The sequence below is a fragment of the Bactrocera oleae genome, chromosome 5, assembly GCF_042242935.1.
Source record: "Bactrocera oleae isolate idBacOlea1 chromosome 5, idBacOlea1, whole genome shotgun sequence".
NCBI classification, from domain to species: Eukaryota; Metazoa; Arthropoda; class Insecta; order Diptera; family Tephritidae; genus Bactrocera; species Bactrocera oleae.
In genome coordinates this window covers 47,860,864-47,876,232 of record NC_091539.1, presented here as the reverse complement: position 1 = coordinate 47,876,232, position 15,369 = coordinate 47,860,864, and the positions used below count along the sequence as shown (strand labels likewise).

Here is a 15,369-nt window from a genome sequence, read left to right as displayed (position 1 = left end):
TATTTAATAAATGTATGTACGTATGCACTACACACAGTACATGTCGCACAGTATGGAAATCTTACACCTTTTAAAACTCAGTCAATAAATTCGAAACAGGTGTACTAATAAAATCCTGAATACTATTTTTTTTACAAATAAGGTTATATAAAAATTTCCACACTTTCACTAACTACGTAATACTCATATTTGAGTGACTGAATTTAGTCTTTACAAACTCTTCTTTTGCATTGCTCAATCCTACCTTTATAATTGTCTCTGGTACTATCTTTTCCGGATCTCATTCATGCGCTCTAATGTCTTACGTACGTGCTCCTATCATAGTTTATGTTGAATTTAAAATCTGGTTTCAAATCGTGTTCCCAGGTGTTTTTGTCAAAAAATTTCTTAAATTTGTACCGTTTATTTTCAGCCCAACGTTCCAGTACAATATTTAAAAAGTCAGGTTTCAACTTAGAAAGCTGCAAAAAATTTAATGATCTGTTTGTTTTCGTTAGATTTTTCAGATATTTTAGATTTTATAAGATATTTTAAGTTTTTTAAGCAGTTTTTGTTTTACATTGTCCTAAACGGTTCAAAAGTTATGGAATTTTTAATGAAAACATATGTTTTTACATATTATTTATTGGGTTGTTCACTAAGTAATTTCGTTTATTTTTAACAATTAACACACGATTTTTTATTGTGTTAAACATTTTATATATTCTCCATTTTGCCCCAATATCTTTTGCCTTTTCGCTCAAGAGATTGATTCCACGCTCATAAAATATTTGATCCTTGCAGGCAAAAAACTTGTCCAAGTGGTTTTTGGTGAAAGTTTTCCCATCCAAAAAGTTTGCAGAGACCGAAACAAGCAATAGTTCGAAGGTGCCAAGTCTGGAGGAGTGGAGACCTCACAGGGTATTTAAGTTTGCCAAGAAGTTTGTAACACTCAGAAGAAAACGTCGGAGACCCTATAAAAGATATACCTAAATTATTAACATGATGAGCTGAGTTGATTTAGCCATGTCCGTCTGTCTATATATTCTAAAATGATACCTATTTTTTTCTCAATAAGATGCTGCTTATTTGTTGGAACGGCCAATATCGGACCACTATAGCATAACGCTGCCATACAAACTAAACGATCGGAGTAAATTGTTTGTATGGACAACTTTTTTATTTGACGAAGTCAAATCCTCACGAAATTAGGCAGGAGTTATTGTTTAAGATAACAATGTATTTTCCGTAGAGCTTGTTCCGATCACTATATCACACCATAGCTGCCATACAAATTGAAAAATCGGAATTAAGTTCTTGTAAGAAACCTTTGTATTTGTGAGGGGTATTATAGCTGCGGTGCAACCGAAGCTAACGTTTTTTCTTATTATTGACCAAATCTGGATTAATAACCTAACTAAATATACAACATAACCTATCATCCTCTGAAGTGGTTTGAGCTCGTTCATACTTTTTAAACCACCCAATTTTCGTCGCCAGTTAAAATACGTTTCAAAAACGGATCACTTCTTTGACGTTTGATAAGCAAATCACAGTCACTAATGCGACGAAACTTATTTCGTTTTGAGAGAAGAGGCCTATATGTCAAGCTTCGAAATTCATCTTGGATGTTGCAGGTGCTTGTGAAGGATCGCATTAGCCAAATTTAATCTTGTTATTTGACAAATTGCATCGAACAACGACGTTATTTTATCCACATCGGCTTCAAGAGTTCTTCCAAGACGTCATGCATCCTCAAATCGATTTTACCGGAACGCAATTTTGAAATCATTTTTGATATAAATATATAATTTTCGCCTTTCTTGAACTTCATATTCACACTTTTGATAATAAAACACTAAAATATGCTGTTTTCGACCTTTCATCTTTGTTAGAACACCAAACAAAAAGTATTCCAAAAAATTTAAGAAAATTTTTTACAAACAAGCCTTACTATACCAACTATTCAAATATGTATACAACATTAAGGCGGTTAAGTGTAAAGTTGACATCGAAAACATTCAATATAATCAGCTGTTGTTATCAAGCGAAATTACTACGTGAACGATCCAATATATGAGAAACTTTGAATTCTCACCGATACCTTTTAAAATTAAGCAAACAATTTTTCATTGCATATATTTTTTACTCTGTGTATACCTACATTTTAATCCATGAACTCAACAGGTTAAATCACCCTAATGTATGTATATATTTCTTAGAGATTTCATTCCAAAGCATACGATTGGTTGAGTGCAAAAAAGCCATGCCACAACTGTGCGGGCATAGCTAACCTTCGAAACAGCTAACAACTAACAGCTGAACATGCACTTTGCACCGACCATGACGGCTTACGATTTATTGCGTTGAAAGTTTGCTCAGCAAATCCACCCATAATCATATTTTTTTCACACAGCACCGCTACGTATTACATAACTCGACAGTTCTTCTAACTGCAACATGGAATTGCACGCTACTTGCTATTAGATTGCCAGATCCATACAACCATCACTGCACTGTACATAAATGTGGAAGAAAAGTGCAGCACGCTTAAAATAGATTAACGGGAGAACGGCAAAGAAGTATTGGCTACAAAAAAAATACAATAATGGCATTTTGCATTGGTAAAAAAGTTACCACATAGTAAACGAAATACAATGCGAAAAACCTTGCTGGATTTGAGGTAGCAACAAGAATTTGTACGGGATATGCTCTCTCGTTCGACCTTCCTGTAAATAAAGTTCTGACTGCAAAGCTTTGTAACAAACAATTCCAATATCATCTCTTTAAACGTTTTCAGAAAATACAGACATTCTTTGTTGATTGATATATAAGCACTAAAAAAATTAAACTAGGTCAAGTGACAATTATCTGCGATATTATGTAGCCCAGACCATGTGATTTAGGAGCAAATCTTATTTAGTAAAAGCCAATAATTTACGTAAGCAAGTATCGCAAATTGTAACCAAGTGAATCAGGTAGCTTAAAAAGTTTAGAATAATTACAGTAAAATTAATAGCTAACACATATTGATATGAATATACTATATAGAAACAATAAAATTATTTTATTTCAGATTATTTTTTAAGCTATTTATCCCATAATCGAGTTTTTACGTAACGGTCCCCCTTTCACTTCTTAAAACGCACATTTACGTATTATGCTTTTCAGGTATAAAATAGTAGTATAAAACCTCAATTTCGTCCAATAATTTTCATGAATTATTCAAGAGCACTCCTCTTCGCTCTGCATTATATGTTTTGGAATTTATGTCATTGAATATTGTTGATGCTTTTTTATGTTCAAATATGTATGCATATTGATTGCTAAAGAGCATACAAAACTCATTCTGTATGCAGATGCTGATGCTGCTGGCAATTTTTGGCGTCTCTGGTCAATTGCATATTTAACGAACATTTTATTTCCATTTATCGGCTTTTTAAATAACTTTATTTTTTCGTTTTTCTACTTTCAGGCACTTAAAAAACAGGCATTTTAACGCTCAACTAAAAATTTACGGTTAAAAGGTAAGTGAAATGTTTTCATGATATTCGTTATTGGTAGAAATATTTATAAATAAATCAAAAAGTATGTAAAAATTGTTGAAGCAAATAATTTGCATATTTATTTTGTAAATATTTGTAACTGAAAGAGTAGTTATGAATACTAAACGATCGAATAGTCTCAGCCCTGTTTGCTCTCGTTTGAACTTTTAAAAATTTTAAATTTGGCAAATTACAAGTTTTACTAGATAACTTCAGTGATATATTTACTTTGTGTTTATCGCTATTTCTTTTCAATTCTATTGCCATTATATTAAAGTTATTCAATAATTAGTGCGAGAGAAAATTAAAGTAAGGGAAACAGTGTCTTTGAAATTCAGGTTCATTGCATTTTTGTTTTTAATTTTCACAGTTACCCTTTACTTTCACATTTACACTTTGCCTTGTATTAGTGTCCTGTATGTGTGTACTTAACAGTTATCTAAAACTTTTATACATGTAGCTAATATACATAGACACCATATTTTCATTTTCACTTCTAAATAGAAATCGACACGAAAAGGTGCAAAAATTCCGTGGAAATTCTGAAAGCAAAAATGCTTTGAAAAGTTGCAAGAACAAAAAACACTTACGGCAATTTGGTTCAATAAGAATATAATATTATATATCGCCCGAAAATAAATAGAAACTTTTCTAGTTACCAACAATCATAGCTTTCTTGGATACCTATGTGAGTGTACATACACTCCATTGTAAGCACAGCATACCAACCAACATACATATGTTTGGATTCACAAATATGAACCACTTGTATTCATAATATTACTACAAGTAAATGTTGTTAGCATTTAACTATACTGAAATGATAAAGTCGGAGGCTCTAATTAGTGAGATAAAAAAGTTTAAAGTAACACTTATTCTTGTTATTAATGATAAATACTTTAAGATATACTTAAATGCAACAATAATAGTAATATCTTTTTTTGGAATGAAAACAATGAAGAACTTTAGTTGAAATTAGTTTAGTAAATCATAACTTTATTAAAACAAATATTAAGATAATTTTGCGATAATAAGATACTTTGAAGTAAGTAGTAACTGGAAGGAAGAAGATATTAAGTGCTTCAGAGACTTTTACCATTTTTCTACGAAGTAGATCCTGATACAGGCCATTTGATTTGCTGCTTAGCGTTTCATAAAATGTTTAATAAATTAAGGCAAATTTTACTTTTACCTCTATCATAACTCAGACGCTTAAGGGATGCAACTATTTTTAGTCGATGTTATTCGAAATATTTGTTTACTGTTTTTGTACTGTTATCTAAAATATTAAATCCCTACTAGTATAAAACCTAAAATACAGCTTCCAACAAGTCTTTTATTTATATATTTTATAAAAATAGCAGCGTCAGAAGTCATAAGTTTCCTTTTCACTATAAAATATTTTTAATACTCTAAATATGTATTTATGGAATTATATTTGTTCAGTGCTTCAACTTTCACTTAAGCTTTGTGTACATAAGTTTTTGCTAGTATGTAGTTAGTTGAGGGACATTTTGCAAAGGAATAGAAATAGAAAAGCATTATTTGAGAATAGTTGGGCAAAAACAACTCTAGTTGCAAATACTCGTATAAATGTGGTACATCTTTTGCTCTAATACTGAGTTATAAACAAGAAATAATAGTCCAGAAATTAATCGAATGATATATCAAAAAAAAATGGTTGGAATAATAAAACTGCTCAGGGACAATCAGTACGGCTAATCAGTAATTAAGCACAGCTTCGTATATCGGCTCGGATAATTAAGTGTCATCACGGTTATTATATGGCCTCTCTAAAAAGTATGCTTTGTTTGCCAATTATTAAATTGCCATAACTAAGCCGAAAATTAAGGTATAAACCTGTAATTTGGTACAACGAATTGCAATAATGAGGGACATCATTTCAATGTCTCTTGTGACAGCATAAAAAGTAGGTGAAATCGGATGATAACCACGCCCACTCCCCATATAACGATTTTGTTGAAAACGTCTATAACTGCGATAAATCAATAATGAAATGCAAATAAATTTTATATCCGAGGTGATAAAAGAACTCTATAAGAGCCTGGAGAATGGGCGTGGCACCACCCACATTTAGTTGAAACCACACACAATATCTCCGAACCTACTCCACCAATTTCCACCAAATTTGGTAAATAAGATAATTTTGAACCTCCAATGTTACAGTGCAAAAATGAACGAACTCGGACAGTAGCCACGCCTACTTCCAATACAGAAATTTTCCATGTGATTTTTTCACTTTCCTGTATATAAATCAAGCACTCATTTATATATCGGGACACAAATTCGCACGAATATTTCCTTCAAGGTATACCATTCATCTCAAAAATTGTCGAAATCGGGTCATAACTATTATGCATTAAGTAGATAAAATCGGGCGAGAACTTGCCTCAGCCCTCATATAACTTATATTCAGGATTTTGAAACGTCCGGTTGACTTTCTCCATAATTACATATGTTTATATTTATATATTTATAAAATAGCTTGAAAATACATTCTCAAGTATACCAGAGCAATGTCAAAAATTAATGCAAGCAGCCCTTCCATTTCTATGCTCCCAATGATTTTAGTATAATTTCTCAAATCTTTCTTTCTTTTCAAATCTTTTCACCGAAAAATGAAGCTGAATCTTTTGGTAACATTTCTTACTATAAAGCGACACCTGAAGGTATTTCCTCTTCTTTGATACTTGCAAGTTGCAAGAGTATGAAATGTTCGGTTTACACCCTAACTTCGCGATTCCTTCTCTCTTATGAAAGTATTTCATTCCATTAGTAGTAAAATTTGTATCAGTGCACAAAGCGATATTTTGAACTATAATAATATTGCACAACCTAAAAATCATTTTAAAATTAAATTGAATTTGTCAGTGAGATTATGTAAATTTTATTTGAAAAGCGGAAATCGTTGCTTGTAAAAAAATGTAAAGGCATAATTTAAATAAAAAAGAGAAATTAAAATTATAAAAAAGTGAAATCACAAACACTATCCATACTAAAAATGGAAAAAAAGAAAAATATAAACAATTAGAATGAATTGAAATAATAACAAAAATATAACTAAATGATCATGCTTCATATATATTTATGTACTACCTACATTAGTACAGATTTCACATAAAAATATCCAATTTGTTTTTCTCATTTACATTTTACTCAACTGTTAGCCAACAGACACACAAATAATGTTTGTAACATTTTTTTTTTTCGCTATGTATATATAGGATTAATTTTACTAAATCAGTCTAAAGAATTTTGTCCATTATTTTAAAATTACATCTGTTCATTTTCTTTATCTCGACCATCAGCAGATTGAAATTGAATTGAACGATTACCTAGTGAATTACCTAAAAAATTTATGATATTTAAAGGTTTTCCATTTTATTATTCAACCTTGTCTGTACAACAATCACCAAGCGCTTCATGCATCCTTCTGATTGAAATACATTGACCGTATTGGACCATCAAAGTAACCAAAGAGAACTACAAGAATATTAAAATGCAAAAGTCAAGAATTGAGCTCATAAATTTTTTAAAAATGCTTTTAGGAGAAACTTTCTCGTAAAATATATAAAAGCATAAGTGCGCAAACAAGCAGGAAAGAGAAAAATAAAACCTAGAAATATTGCAGTAGATAAATTGAAGTATTTGCAAGAATTGCTGACCGCTTTTAGTGCTTTCGTTTCTTAAGTATTTCTAAATTGTTACTCTACGTGTTTGTATAGTTCGTTTGTGTATTAACGTTTTAAAATTGAAATGCATATATTTCACTTTCTTCACACACACATCCGCATTATATTGCAGTCTTCCGTTATCTTTTTAATACAATCACATACGAATATCTGCAAAGCAAATCAAAATTGGCCCTGAGGATTTATGAGCAAGGCTATTTGGAAGGAAACTTGTTGCTTGTAAGAATTTTCAGAAAATATTGGTACCAATTTTGTACTCCTTTATGCATATGTTATACTACATAGACTAGTTATATGTTTGTCTGCCGGGTCATATGAGTAACGATTGCTTTGCAACATCAGCCAAATCTGAATAGCCCTTCTACATCGCTTACCGAGGAACATGGTATTAGAAGAAAACTTTTTGACCACCTTTAACGCTGGTACCGGGAAGAGTACTGTGTCACCACAACACGAAGTGTGCCGTGGATAGATTTAAACTCTTGTGCGCAGTTAAGAACGACATTCAGTTAATGATGTTGGGGATAATAAGAAGGAAGATGCAAAGCTTTCACTCGCGTTCAAATCTATCACGCTTTTTTATTTTATACCACCTTTTACTACAATGCTACTGACGAATTACGCAATACGTGTGAGCATCAGCTGATGACTTATGGTAATTTCTAAATCCTTTTTGTATATTTAAAATGACAATAAAATTCTTTTTCGTGATTTATGTTTCTTTTTATTTGATTTCTTGTTTGACTGAGCACTTACCTTAAGAGAAAATTTTTCGATTGCTTAGTACTCACTGATACACGTGCATAGGTATGAAGGCAATAGAAAATGCTGTATTGTGAATATCATTTATATGGTTTGAAAGCGAATGCCAAATTGAAATTGATGACAACTCGTGAAAACCTGCAACGCAAATGAAGCCTAATATATTATGACTTGTTATACGATTGTTGCAGATTTTCATAAATTCCAATGAAACGTACTTTGACGCAAACACACAAATTTCAATACAAATGCTACTAACTCCCTTAACAGTTTATGAAAAAAATTATGGCGATAAGTTTATTACATATATAGCGCTTAATGTATGCTTAAACGGGGAATACAGATATGCACGCCATGCCATTTACTGTAATTTATGCGCACAAAGTTTTCCAAAACTTTTTGTTATCACCTAACATACGCCTTCGTTTGTTTGTAACTTACAGCATTTTCTGCATTTAACACATATTAAGCTAATGGCGGTAATACTTTCGTAGCGACTGAGTATGTTAATGTATTTTGACACAATGGCTTAAGCAGCTTTATGCTCACCTTTATTCCGAAAGCTTGCAACACTATGCAAAAGTATCTTCTCGTACGGATTTAGATTTGCTTAAACATGCGTGAGAAAGTCTGCACATTTGCTAGCCTTAAAAACCTTTATACACAGCTGGCTGTTTGTTACCTATTGAAAACTTGTGGCTTAAGGCAGTTCAAAGTTACGTGGTGTGTTGCCTTTATTTTGCACCTAACTTCGCATATTTGTTGCTTTTTCGATGTGTGTGTAGGTAAGCCAAGAACACAAAAATATGCTTTTATTTTATTTCTTATGGAAAGCTTCTTCTTGGCTTACTATCATTTTGGCATGATGATCGTCAAAATATCAAATCTTCATCACTTTTGTATCATTTGGTCGCCAGATATCAAATTAATAGTGTTAATGTTTATTTTTTTCTTGCAAAGAAAATCCTAAACATATTCGAAATATTTCTTTCGCACTTGCCACCAACATTATTACTTATATATGTTATTTGTCAATAACATAACCCTAATAAAATTAAGTGTACATGATTTCGTGAGAAAAATGGAATTTATACTAAAACTATATAAAATCGGACCCAAACTTTCAAAGATCCCACTCTGTTTGTCACGGTCAAAAAACTAAGAGCGAATAATTCGATTAGTATAATGCGTATCAATACTAAAAATTAGTCGTATAGGTCTTTAAATAATTCTAATTGCTAAATATAAGCTTGACTAAAAATAGATATTCCGTATATAACAAAATTTGATTTCGCACGCTTTTTACCCTTAACTTACATTTTTAAATTTGCTAGTATAAAAGTTCAAATCTAAAATCTGATGTTCATCTGCAGTATTGTTTGTGGGTTGAAATTAGCAGTGTTTAAGATTTAGACTCGAGCTTAAATCCACTAAGTTTTTTTGTGCAATTTACTAATTTATCGTGAAGATTTAGATCTTTTTTCCAATTAAACTCATAAGTGGGACAACATTTTCTTAAGAAGTGATATACAAATTATCGCGTGAAAATTTCATTAAAGGTATGAACAATTGTAAAATTTTAGTATCATACTTAATTCAAATTTTATGAAAGACTCACTAAAACTATTTTTTCACTCATTTCTTTACATTAACAAACTTCCAGTTACTTGTTTGCAAAACAAATTGCTCTTATAACTAGCCTGGTAACGTATACGCAACGCCGGTCATTGCTATGAAATTACTCCTATTTATATAAATTGTAATAGATATCATTATTTTTATTAATATTAATACCATTATCTTAGCAGCAAAATCGTTAACACGTCTATCATATAAGCACGCCGCTAACTGACCGAGGGCTCTATCTCTCGCTCCACTCTTTCATATGTCAATTTTATTTGAATTGTATTTCTTTGGCTACTGCTGTTATTGACTTGTCAATGTCGACAGTTTGGTTATTGTTTTGCTTCGGTTTGCTTTACTGGTTGGTTAGTTTTGCGAATGTCTATATATTTCGTATTATTTTGTACTTCTTTTTGTTTTTATTTTGTGCTATTTCATAGCCAATTAAGCTAATTGACAGTGACAGCTGCACGTGCCCAAACACCAGACACATTTTATTCTTATATTGTAGTAAATATTATATATGCATTTGTATGTCTGCCAATATAGGGGGGAAGGAATTTGCTTTGTGCAAGTAACAACTCGCCGACCAACCCAAAGGATTGTGAATTATCAACCGTCATTCAATTGAGTGCAAATTCCAAAATTTGGTTAATTAGGCTTGATCTTTGTTAAAGCATTGGCACATTGAAAATTCTTTCGAAATCAGAACTATTCTATTTGTATATTTTATACACAACATAACAAATACAACAGTTTAATTTCACAATAGCATATATTCGTAGTGGCCTGTAGTTGCATTTGTATATTTGTAGTTGCATTCCCTAGCAGTTTTTATTTCATCTGCAACAAACTCTCAAATTAAATTATTTATAGAATTTGGTAGCTTGAATTTAAAAATCCATTACTCTGTGGCTACAAAATAATTAATGTCATTTGATGCACGCCAAAATAATGTTTACACCCGCATTGCAATTGAAAGTTATATTTATATTTTGATAATTACCTGTTTATTGTGGTTAGTATAAATTTCAGTTTAATATACTTGTACAGTATGTGAATGCATATTTGCTTAGAAATGTTGCGGTTAAAACAATATTTACCAAAATCGGCTGTTGTCATCGCCCACTTTAACTCATTATTAGCTAATTCTAGATCTCTTTGCAATGTAAATAGCCCACCATCATCATAAATATAATATTTTTGCATGCTCACATATTTAACAGTTTTTTTATAACTTTTTAGTAATATACTTTTTCAAGGATATTTCCTGCAGGTTTATTATGCAAATTTCCAGAATTATTTTCAAGCACACAAAATAGTGTTATGCCCAAATGCATTGCATTTGAAACTGAAACTTAAGCAAACAGATATACCTCAACCTCGCCTACTTTTCGTATACCGATACAATTCGTTCGATATAATCTGACTAAACCTTAGTAATAATAATAATTAGCTAATTGGGTGATTATTATTATTATTCTCTTAATACAATAACATTATAATTATTAAAATTTAATAGTAGCAATAGTAAGCATTACTTACTGTTGTTATTTATTCTTTTCTAATCATTAAAATAAATGAGCATGCTTATTCATAAATTTTGGTTACTCATACGCACGGCAGGCCCTGAAATTATCAAAACTGCCATTCTAATATTCAAGTACTCGATATATACTAAAATTTCTGCGACAACAATAAATATGTTTCTGCGAAATTTTGACATTTGCGAGCTTTGTCCGTTTTTGTGGGAAAAAGCATATTTATATTTTCAGAGAATATCCGTGTTCCCATAGAAAATCTGTGATAATGATTCCAGGAATAAAGCAAATTAACGGAATGTGCTGCTTGTTAGTAGGAAACGCGTCGACCAGAAGGCGCTATAAACAGTAATATTGTCGATCTACAACTTAAAGCTTAAAATGATTATGTACATATTGCATTATGAAGTATATTTCAAATTATTTGAAAAGTATCGTGTTGAAGGTGTGTATTACTATTAAATTATTGCAGTTAAAGTTACAAAATAATTTAATGTGAATGATGGATTCATCAGGTTACCGAGAAGCAGTATAATGGTTACAACTAAAAAAACAACGCTAGCAAAAACTCAATTTTTCGTGCCAAAATATCATTTGCAAAAATACATTATAGCAATTCGTTATTCATTCATTATTTAAACAAGTTAATTGGTTAAATCGGATAGAAAATTTTCCATTGAATGAGACAGCTGTTTTCGATTAAGTCCATTCTCATTAGACATTTTTGGTAGTATACAATTCGCATGACTTAATTCAGTTAAGAGTGTGCACCACTCCACTAGCCAGCTGCGGAAATTGCAAATAAATTGACGGTACCTGCTCGGGTTGCCTATTTGGCAAAATCAACCACAAGGACAACATTGAAATATCGTTTACCTAAAAATATAATCCAGACGAATGGATGCATGAAAATATGAGGATTTATGTATACGATGTGTACTGATGAATGGCCGATGGCTTGTTGATTACGCTATGCATTGACGACTTATCAGTTTTCCACACAGCCACAGCAGTTTTTTTTTTACTGACATAGGAATGTCACTTCTGTGGCAGGTCATAGCTCTTTACTAGTTGCTTTCTATTTATTTTAGACATTGATGTGCATGCTTCAAGAGCAGAAAGATATTTGCTGTAGAGACTTACTAAAAAAGTATAATAACCATATTTACTACTGCTCTAGCGTTCTACTCTAAAGGGATGCAAGAGCATTTGCTATTGGAAAGCTTTGTTATTATTATGAGCGGCTTTTGTTGGCTGATTGTCTGCAGCTTAGTTGATTATCGATTCTCTTTATGATTTCTTTTACCTCATTGCTTTTCTGATTTGGCCTGTCTTTTTTTTACCTATCTTCTTATTTATACACAACTGATGTCAGATCCATTCGGAAGGATGTCAATCTTCATTATCTTTCCATAATGCCTAAGACAAATTGAATGTTTGATTTAACTGACAGATGAATAACTATGTTTTGCTCAATGCTGAGCTAACGCAAATACGAAATGAACTATATAGTAGGTGTATGCTTCCAATAACGCATAGACCTTTTACATTCTTTTCTATTTGACAAATGACAGCAATTGACCAATTTATGTTACAACATATTGGATATGTCGAATTTTTTATAATAATCATTATTGCAAACGTTCGTTACATATTCTCTTTTAAGATTGAAGTATACTGACTTTTTGTTTTCAAAACTCACGTCAAATTAATTAGGATTTTTTAAAAATATAGCACTAAGTGAGTTAGTATTGTTAATTCTCTGGTGCCATATTTTACATAAAAAGCAGAACCCAAAGAACATAATATTCGAAAACTCTTTGCTCATAGCTTTTGACTAGAGAAATAGTTCTACCTATTACCCAATACACACCTCTTTATGTTAACAACCTTACAAAAGCTCCAACTACTGACTGAATACGTATTTGATAATAAAATGTATGTTGCTAGGACCACCTAGTTCTGATATACCAAACTCCAGCTAACAAAAAATAAAATAAAAAATAGGATAGGTCCTTCCTATCAATAAGTTTCACTAAGATTTCAGTTAAATTTTTTTTGATAAGTAGCATGTTGCTTACCTCTCTTTTACTTTTGTTATCGCGTCCACCTTGACTTTATCCTAAATATGAGAAATTCTACAAATTTTAAGAAAACGAATAACCTGTGGTTATAAAAAAATATGATTGTAAGTTAACTGATGTCAATTTTTTATTCACTTTGGCGATTACCTCTAAATTTAATTTAAAAGATTTATTTTCCAACAATGACTCATATATCCGGCACATGGTCTCTTCTAATGCGTATAACTAGTCTCTTCTTATGGACTTTCTTTTGGAAAAATATTTTATGATATTATTTATTTAATTCATGCTAGGAACTGTTCAGTTTACCATAGATAACTCGTTTTAACATCAGTTGAGTTCAAATCGCACAATATTTTTTCCATTCTCTTTCTATGTTTACTAAGCTCAACTGCAACTAAATGCGGTACTGTTATCAGCAGCAACAAGAGTAGTGTACCAAGTAAAAAATAACTTAAACTTGTACAAGTATATGTATGTAGCATGCAACAGTCTTATACGAACTCATGTGTGAGCATAACTTAAGTACACCTATGAATCCTTTAGTATTTCAGTATGTAAAGCATGCTAAGAAGATTATACAAAAAACATTCACTATTAACATCCAAACCTAGTTTATATAAATATATTTCGTTTCTCTGTCACACCTGTTGCTTACTGCGACCGACAGCGTAAATGTTTTGAAATTTTTGTTTTCCGTTATTCTGTTTTGTTAGCTGCCAAACAACTTTTCGCGTGTACGCTTTTATTATAATCACCGAAAGCAGCTTGAAAGTTTTAAGCAATACTTTCCGCGTTGCAACGCTTACAATATCGCGTTCTCTTTGTGTTGTCTTATACGCAATATCTGCTGCTGCCAATAGTCGGCGGCACACTGCAAAGATAAACCTTTAAGTGTAGTTGTTCGTTCTTGCAGTCCATGAGTATTATTATGGAAATTTTTGAGTAAAATTATTATATTATATTGCTGTTACATAAAACATTTCTTCGCTTTCTTTGCATATTATATTCGAACTAAACATTTGCATCAATGCCAAGAAGAGTGGCATGCGCTTTTATACAGTTTTAATGCAATCGGAAACATTTTTCTTTGATTTCTTTGTTATTTTTGTATTTCTTTCCTTGAGTTGTTATATTTGCTTACAAATTCCTTTTACGCAAGTTTCAATCAGAATACTTGTAGTTGGCTTGTCGTATCTAGTGAAGTGCATAACCGTGTTTCCGAACTTCGTTTGTTCTTGAGAAATTTGCAAATAAAGTGCAAACATTGCTGTGTCATTATGACGAAATGTACTGAAACTGAAACCATTTTATCACATATACAGTAAAAGGGTTTATTTAATGCGTTGCGAACGAATTCGACATTCACTATTCGACGAAAGCGTGAAAGGATTACAATCATGTTTGGTATCATATTTAATTTTTTTACAGGTTGCAGACTACTTACCTACTACTACTACTAGATAGAGTAAACCAAATTAAATATATTTTGCATATAAGGAAAAAGCTGACGAGTGGAACAGAAATCTATTATATAATGGATATAAGGGCTTAGACCACGGTCTAGACCGATTTCATACATATTCAGCACTAAACCGCATTATGTTTATGAAAATATTGAAATATCACATATATTGACCTACATAAACAGCTTTAATCCTGCAAAAATCAGGTGTATCATCAGACAAGAATAAAGTCTCTAATGACTGCGTTAACTTGTGACATAACTCAAGTGTACTCGAAAATATGTTTCCAGCAATTTTATGAAGATAAAATAAACGCTGACCGGAAGTTTTTATGTAGGTTGCTTTGACAGTGGGTGGGGTTATCAGACTGGGGGAAGACAGAAGAACAGACAGTCATTTGGAATTTGACTCGTCTCGTCATCCTGATCATTTAAACACTCGGGTATATAACTCCATATATATCTCATTTAGTTTTAGGTATTACAAACAACCGTTAGGTGAACAAAACTATTTTACACTACATTCCAATACACTACAAAATATATACATATGCTTACGAAAGTGCATATGCATAGTTATTGCGCATATATATATCGTATTCAATTTGAAAACCATTAAATCCATAGCAACTCTAGGCTGAAAACCGCACTTTTGCT

At 31.6% G+C, this 15,369-nt stretch overlaps 1 protein-coding gene across 1 annotated transcript in view; it reads left to right on the top strand.

The window, feature by feature from the left end:
* kairos overlaps positions 1 to 15,369 on the top strand; it is a 278,053-nt gene that overhangs the window by 224,626 nt on the left and 38,058 nt on the right. The window contains exon 6 of the mRNA XM_070109754.1: positions 3,455 to 3,506. The gene's annotated coding sequence lies outside the window, so the exon portion shown is untranslated. The remainder of the gene's footprint in view (positions 1 to 3,454; positions 3,507 to 15,369) is intronic.